Source organism: Myotis lucifugus, unplaced genomic scaffold (assembly GCF_000147115.1).
Source record: "Myotis lucifugus unplaced genomic scaffold, Myoluc2.0 scaffold_309, whole genome shotgun sequence".
Lineage (NCBI taxonomy): Eukaryota > Metazoa > Chordata > Mammalia > Chiroptera > Vespertilionidae > Myotis > Myotis lucifugus.
The window spans coordinates 893,982-901,516 of NW_005871357.1; positions in this window are offsets into that span (position 1 = coordinate 893,982).

Sequence of the window (7,535 nt, forward strand, 5' to 3'; positions counted from 1 at the left end):
ATTTTCAAGACTTTTTTTCATAGGTAAAGATTTTTTTAAAAGAATGTACCAAAAGCACTAACCATAAAGAAAATCCAGACATCATTTATATCTGAACTTTAATTCATCAAAAAACACCATAGAGAGTAATAATATGGGTTTCATAGTGGAAGAATATGTTGGCAATACTCACACCCAACAAAGAACATACATGTACATTAAGAACTCTTACAAACCAGTAACAAATAAGACAGCCAACAGAAATGAATAGCACACTTTTAATTGGCATTTCTTTAAGGAGGACAACCAAGGTCCATGTAACACAAAAGTGCTCAATATCAGCAGTCATGCAAGGACTACACCCTGGAGTCACAGTGGGACACTGCCATATATCTGTCAGAATAGCTAAAATTAAAAACCGACACTCCTAGTTGTTGGCAAAGATGGGGAGCGAGGAAACTTTTATATATAACTCTAGGGCGTGTAAATTGGTACAATTACTTTGCAAAAATGGTTTGGCCATATGTGTAAAGGTAAATATATGCATCCTTCAGGAACCACAATTCTGTTTCTACTTATATACCCACCCCGGAATGTATACTCCTTCCATCAAAAGTCATGTAGAGGGTAGACTAGATAAATAAATTACAGTAGTTCATACAGGAGAGAAGGACACAGCAAGGAAACCAACTGCTTCACATAACAGAGAAGAATGTCACAAAGATTAGCTTGAGGACAACACAAACTATGACATGCTGCCAGATGCCACTTATGTGTAATTTGAAAAGGAGCAAAAACTAATTATGTTGGTCGAAAACAGAACTGTAACCAATGGTAACGTGGTAGAGAGTTAGAACTAGAGTTAGGACTAAGAGCAAAGAAGGATCCTAGAATGTGATCAGTGCTCCGTGTCTTGATCCAGGTGTGATTACAAGGGTTCATTCAACCTGTAAACATTCATCGAACTGTGTCCTTGTGATTCGCTCACTTATAGGTGTGGATATACTTTGTTGGTTAAAGATTTTTTTAAAAAGCATCATTATTGCTTTCAGTATTAAACAGCATTAACAAAAATTGGTCTTTAAAACATCAGAGAAGGAAATATTATAATAACCCATTACATTTTTTAATTGCAGTCGGACATCCCCCGAGGTATCCCGGATTGGAGAGGGTGCAGGCTGGGTGAGGGACCCCCCTCCCCGTGCACAAATTTTATGCACTGGGCCTCTAGTATTATAATAACCCATTACATTTTTTAATTTCAAAATAATTTTCTGAATAAGCAATTTTGAAAAGAATATGTAAAAGTTGTGTTTGAAATTAGCTGAATCTTCAGCAAAATGATTACAAGCAATGAAAGAAAATAGTTCTGAAACATCTCCAATGTACTTACCTGGGAAGCCTGTGTCTAAACCCCATTCTCTTCTTGTCATGAAATGAAGAAACACTGTTGAGAAAAGGCCTGTGTAAAAAGAAAAACACTGGGTTACCCTGGCCTAGAAATAAGTCTCCCAAGGAGCGTAGGTCCAGGCGCTGGTGTCTTCCAGCCATGTGTTCCCTCGTCCTGCTGCCTCTAGGGATTTTACAGGGTGAAACTCCTGCACGTTTTGAACCCTGTCACTTGTTCCCAGGAGGCTACCGAGTGACAGGGCCCGCCCTTCCTCAGCTGCAGGGCTCCCAGGAGCAGTTCTGTGGACACGTGGGCCTGGGTCACGCTGTTTCCTAGGGATCTCCTGTGCACGGGATGCCGAACAGCTTCCTTGGTCTACACACTGGGGCCCGGAGCATCCCCCCGCAATCTGGAAGCAAACATGTCTGCAAACATCGCCCAGTGATGCTGGGGGTCAGGGCAGGAGGCGGGGGGGGGGGGCAGTCATGCCCGCAGAGCCCACTCTCTGAGAGATGCACGTTGGAATATTTGAGTAATCCGTTTTGGTTCCCTGGCATTTCCTTCGTAGGCAGTAAATGTACTTGTTATTCTTGGCTTCACCTACCTGGTGCTGTTTTAGCAATCATTTCTGGGGAAAAAGTGGGAATTAACATTTCTGAGATCATTTTGCCCTTCTGCAAGGAACGGAAGTCAATTCCATGGACGAACAAGAGGCAAGCGAGTGGCTTTCAGTGTCCAGGGCAAGAAGTCAGTGTGTATAGAATCTCATTGTCCGTTGCGTTGAATAGGCAGATATGACCAGTTATCTACTTTGGCATTAAATTAGAAACTTTTCTAAAACAATAACATAATTGAAAATGAATATTTAAAATATTTTCTAAGAGTCTACTAAACTCAGACTTGGATTAAATAATTTTGATTTTTTTTTAGTTAATTCATATATGTGATAAATTTAAAAAGTGACTTTTATTTTTAAAAATAAATAATTTATGTTCTTAATCCACTCTTTATTATGGCATTATTTTCCGCATTTACAATATAACACTTCAGAGGATTAGGCAAAATTAAATTAATATTTAAAACTTAAAAGTTCCAATCAAACACGTCCAACATTAAACTGAAATCTGTCTCTGTCTCCAGGGTTCTCTGTCTGAGGCACATCAGGTGGGGGTAGTCATGGATGATGGGTGCCCTGTGGGCGAAAGGGTCCTGCCCTGACACCGTCACTGAAACATTAGGTAAAATGGTTTGCTGAGGTTCTGCAGACATTCACACGCTTCTATTCCTTAGGAGAATACTCATTGGGTTTCGCATATTCATGTATGATTCTATACCAAAGGGTCATTTTAATATTTAATTTTATCACAGTGTATTGGATGATTTTTCAAATCCAAAATCCTCTCCATTCTGCTACTGAGCCCAAATTTTGTTTTAAAAGGGTATTTTTAAGTAATTAGGGTATTCTTATTAAAAGTGCAAATTTGCCCAGCAAGGACTGTTAGCGGAAGGAGACAGAACAACCACAGCTCATCTGTCATGCAACCACCGTGGTTGAGCAAGAAGGATGAACAGCGAGCCCGTTGACGTTTCAGGGGAAGAATAACTCAGCCACCGCCGATTCTAATAATGGCCCTGACCCTCTTTCCAAAGAAAGAAAAACTAATGGTCGTGTAGCTATTGGCCTTGACCACTGCCTTATGATACACTGATTCCTCCTGATGATTTGTTTTTTTAGGACAAAGAGATGACGAAAACGATGAATAATATGAAAAATATTTCCTTTTGAAACCTTTGAGACTATTACGCTAAATGAGATAAATCAGTCAGAAAAAGACAAGAATCATATGATTCCACTTGTATGTGGGATATAAAACTGAAACTCATAGAGACAGATAACTAACTGTATGTTGGTTACCAGAGGGAAGGGGATGGGGGTTGGAAAGGTTAAAGGAGGACAAACATATGGTGACAGAAGACGATTTGACTTTGGGTGGTGGGCAGACAATACAATAGACAGATCATGTACCATAGAAATGTACAGCTGAAACTTATATGACCCTATTAGCCAATGGTACCCCAATAAATTTAATTAAAAAATAAAATAATTACACACAAAATCTTTTAGTACATTTCCTATCTTATAAAACTGATAATTTGACCAAGTAATCATCCTTTTCCTTCATTTTATGAGATTACTCATAACAATATACATTTTTTTCAAATATAAAATATTACTTAAGCCAGACTTCTAAAGATAATGTATGTGCATTTTAAGAAAATTATAAATGTCACTTATTTCCTTTTTGAACATTAAGTTATTTCCTCCCTCTTCCCCCAAACATAGATTTATTGGACAACTAGCCAGATTTGCCCATGGCCCTTTTTGTCCACTTTGTGAAAATGAAGTAGTGTGACCAAACCTTTCTTCAGTGGACTCTTGCCTATTCTTTTAGTTCTGATTATGAGTATTTGGCAAGAGTATATGCTTTTAAGTGAGAGGAAATTTTCCTTAATTCAACCATGTGCATTTCCTCATGCATTGTCCCCATCATAAAACTATTAAATGCGTGTGAAATTGACATACGGCATAGCCATGAACTTGCTTGTTTAAAGGGACTGTTGATGTCGGACTAATCCCACCGCTGACTACAAAATTTCTAATACACGTCTATAGCAAATGTCTGTCTGAATTATCACAAAACCTCTGAGGAGAGGCAAAGGGCATTATTGTAGACCCTGAACAAAGTGGATTTGAACTGTGCAGGTCCGTTTATACACAGATGTTTTTCAACAAATGCCTGTCCTGTTATCAGTCCGCGGTGTGCATTGTTCTGTGCCATTTCATAGGCAACTGGAGCACCCACAGAGTGTGGTGTCTGCTGGAGGGGCCCGGACCAATTCCCTGTGGACACTGAGGGAAAACTGACTTTTAGCGGAGTCAGAAGTTATACGTGGATTTTCGACTACACAGTGGTGGGTGTTCCTGACCCCCTTCCGTGTTGTCAAGGGTCCACTGTATTCCCATTTTACAGAGTGAAATGGTGTTCAAAGAAATGAAACCTAATGTTACTCAATTAAATAAGGTGTATAGCCAAGATGGAAAACTGGGTCTTTTGACAAGTACTAGTAAAGCTTATTTTTCTTCCACACAAGTATAATAACTAAAGTCTAGTAGGAATAAGTAAATTAATTACTCAGTATCAAGCTGTTTTTAAGCCTTTTGTCTGTGATAGCTTTCACCAATGATTGTTATGAGTTAAACTAGCGACCCAGTGCATGGATTCGTGCACATTGAAAGGAAATTAATTAGAAGGTGGCCAGCAGGTCGGGACTGGGTGAGATGGACTGGACACACTCTGGAGCCAACCTCCTGCAGTCCCTCCCTGGCCAGCCAACACCTGGGGTGACACTGTGGCTTGAAAGGCATCTGTGGAGTGAGCGGGGTCCCTCCGGCAGGTGCGGTCCCTCGGCCTGGCCTGCAGGGATCGGTTTCACCAGCTCTCCAACATCCCCTGAGGGGTCCAGAGTGCAAGAGGGCACTCTGCAAAGTTGCTGTCGTACAGGGTGTGGAACACAAACGCAGGTGTGCAGTAAACCAGATTTGGGGCCGACAGTGCCCCAGCAACAATATAACCCACGGCCATGAAGGTGGAATCGTGTGACCCCGCGAGGAATCGGGCTCCCTCCTCTCTGGTTTCAGGGTGCATCACCCAAGAACCACCGATGTCAAGTCACTGCAGCTTGGCAGCTCCTGCATTGAGCGTCTGCCCCCTGGTGGTCAGTGTGCATCATAGCGACCGGTCAGATGGAGGGACATTTAGCATATTAGCCTTTTATATTTATAGATTAGCCTTTTATATATATATATAGATAGCACATTGAAGGCATGTGCTACACAGAAATAAGAACAAAGTATATCAAAAACTGAGATGAGCAAATACTATGAACTGTCTGCCAATATGCTTAGACATGATTACTTAAATATGTTGTTATATATTTTCATTATTTAAAATTTAAAATATAGAAATATATAAAGAACATAGTAATTACCTCAATCCTGCAGTTAGGGGAATATGACTGTTGTTTTTGCTGCATTATATTTTACTCTTAAGACTGTATCTACACATGTGAAAAGATTTGTCAACCGATGATCCTAGGCATCAATTCCATGCCAGCAGGAATCCCCAGTTTGAGGTCCGGTGAATAAGGAAACTTCACAGTGCAAACCAGCTCCACTGTGAGGCAGGGCCAGGTGGCCCTGAGGCCAGGCCACTCCCAGCTAGACAGCTCTGCTCTGGAATGGTCTGCTGTGCACTGCTCTGCTCTGCTCCTTGCTGGTCTGCTCTGGCCCGTGCTGGGCTGCTCCTCTCTGCATCTGATATCTCTTCCGTGTTTCAGCTCAGCCAGGGACATGCAGGCTTCAGTCTTCCATGGAAAGGGAAAGTGCGCTCTTAGAGCCAGAGGGGAGCTGGCCTTATGGACAAAAGTCCCTGCCCCAGGTCCCTCTATGGCAGTGATGGCGAACCTTTTGAGCTCGGCGTGTCAGCATTATGAAAAACCCTAACTTAACTCTGGTGCCCTGTCACATATAGAAATTTTTTGATATTTGCAACCATAGTAAAACAAAGACTTATATTTTTGATATTTATTTTACATATTTAAATGCCATTTAACAAAGAAAAATCAACCAAAAAAATGAGTTCGCGTGTCACCTCTGACATGCGTGTCATAGGTTTGCCATCACTGCTCTATGGTCTGTCCTCATGCAAATGAGGACTCCAAATCCTTGATGTTTGATTGGTCCAAAAAGTACTATCCTGATTGGTCAGAATAGAGCCACTATGTTTGGTCAGACCTGCACAGCTTCTATTGGTTGGTGGAAATAGGATCCTAGGAACTCCTGTGTAGGGCTGGCTCAGCAGACAGGAACACAGTGCAGGCAAGCAGTTGAGTGCCGGCTTCTCCCTGGAGTGTGGTTTGTGTGAGAGGCCCCTGGGCAGAAATGACTGGTAGGCTCTGATTTTTAAAATTTGAGCCCAGTTAGCCACCCCACCAGGAGTCCTTCTTAGCAGGTGTCTTTTTTCTCAGGGTTCACAGAAAGTACTACGTAATGAATATTGTGTGTATGCATATACTGTGTATAAACTGGGTACTCTACGTTTGCATAGAATATACTCTTTTCATGTCTAAATTGTAAATCTCTCGTTATTTCATACTCTCCTGGCATTACTTTCTGTGCTAATTTCTTTTTATTCTACACATTATTTAATCAATTCTTTATTATTATCTGTATAGATTTTTAAATTCACTATTATAAACAGCCTCATGATAAATTTGTACATACTAGTATATCTGGCACAATTATAATTTCTGTTGGATAGAAAATTTAATTCCAAAGTGAATTTGCTGTCTAAAATGGAGCTTGTTTTAAGGCCCTTTGACTTGAAATAGCACATTTTTTTTAATAGCTGTACAAATTTATATACTCACCATGATTGGAAGGAATTTTACTTTTCTTCACTTTTGCCATCACTGAATATATATTACTTATATTTAGTCTTTGTGAATATTCAGTTCAAGTTCTTTTCCCACTTTTTACTGAAGTGCCCGTTTATTCTTTCTCATTAACATGTTCTTGCGATATTTTAAGATTATTAGTCCTTGCCCATCTTTCATGTGTATTGCAAATGGTTTTCCAACTTTACTGTTTGTCTTTTGTTTACAGTGTTTTCTACTATACAGATAGTTTATATTTTACTATTATATTCACCCTTAAAGAGGCCTTTTTTCTGCCTAAGAATATAAATATGTACAATAACCTTTATTTTCTATAGTATTTTCCCATTTTTTAATATTGTAGTTTATTGTGAATTGTATGCTTATTATGCTTATTTTTTCTCCCATTAATCTATTGGATATCTTAATGTTTTAATGTGTGTGTGTGTGTGTGTGAGTATATATATATGCAAATTGTTCCCTCTGAAGTTCAACCGGAGACTGGGAGTTTGATCGCTCACTATGACGTGAGCTGACCACAAGGAGGCGGTGCAGAACGAAGGAAGGCCCTGGTCAGCAGCCGGAAGGCCCTGATTGGCCCTGATAGTCAGCCAGGCTCAGGGACCCTACCTGTGCAAGAATTTTGTGCACCGACCTCTAATATATATAT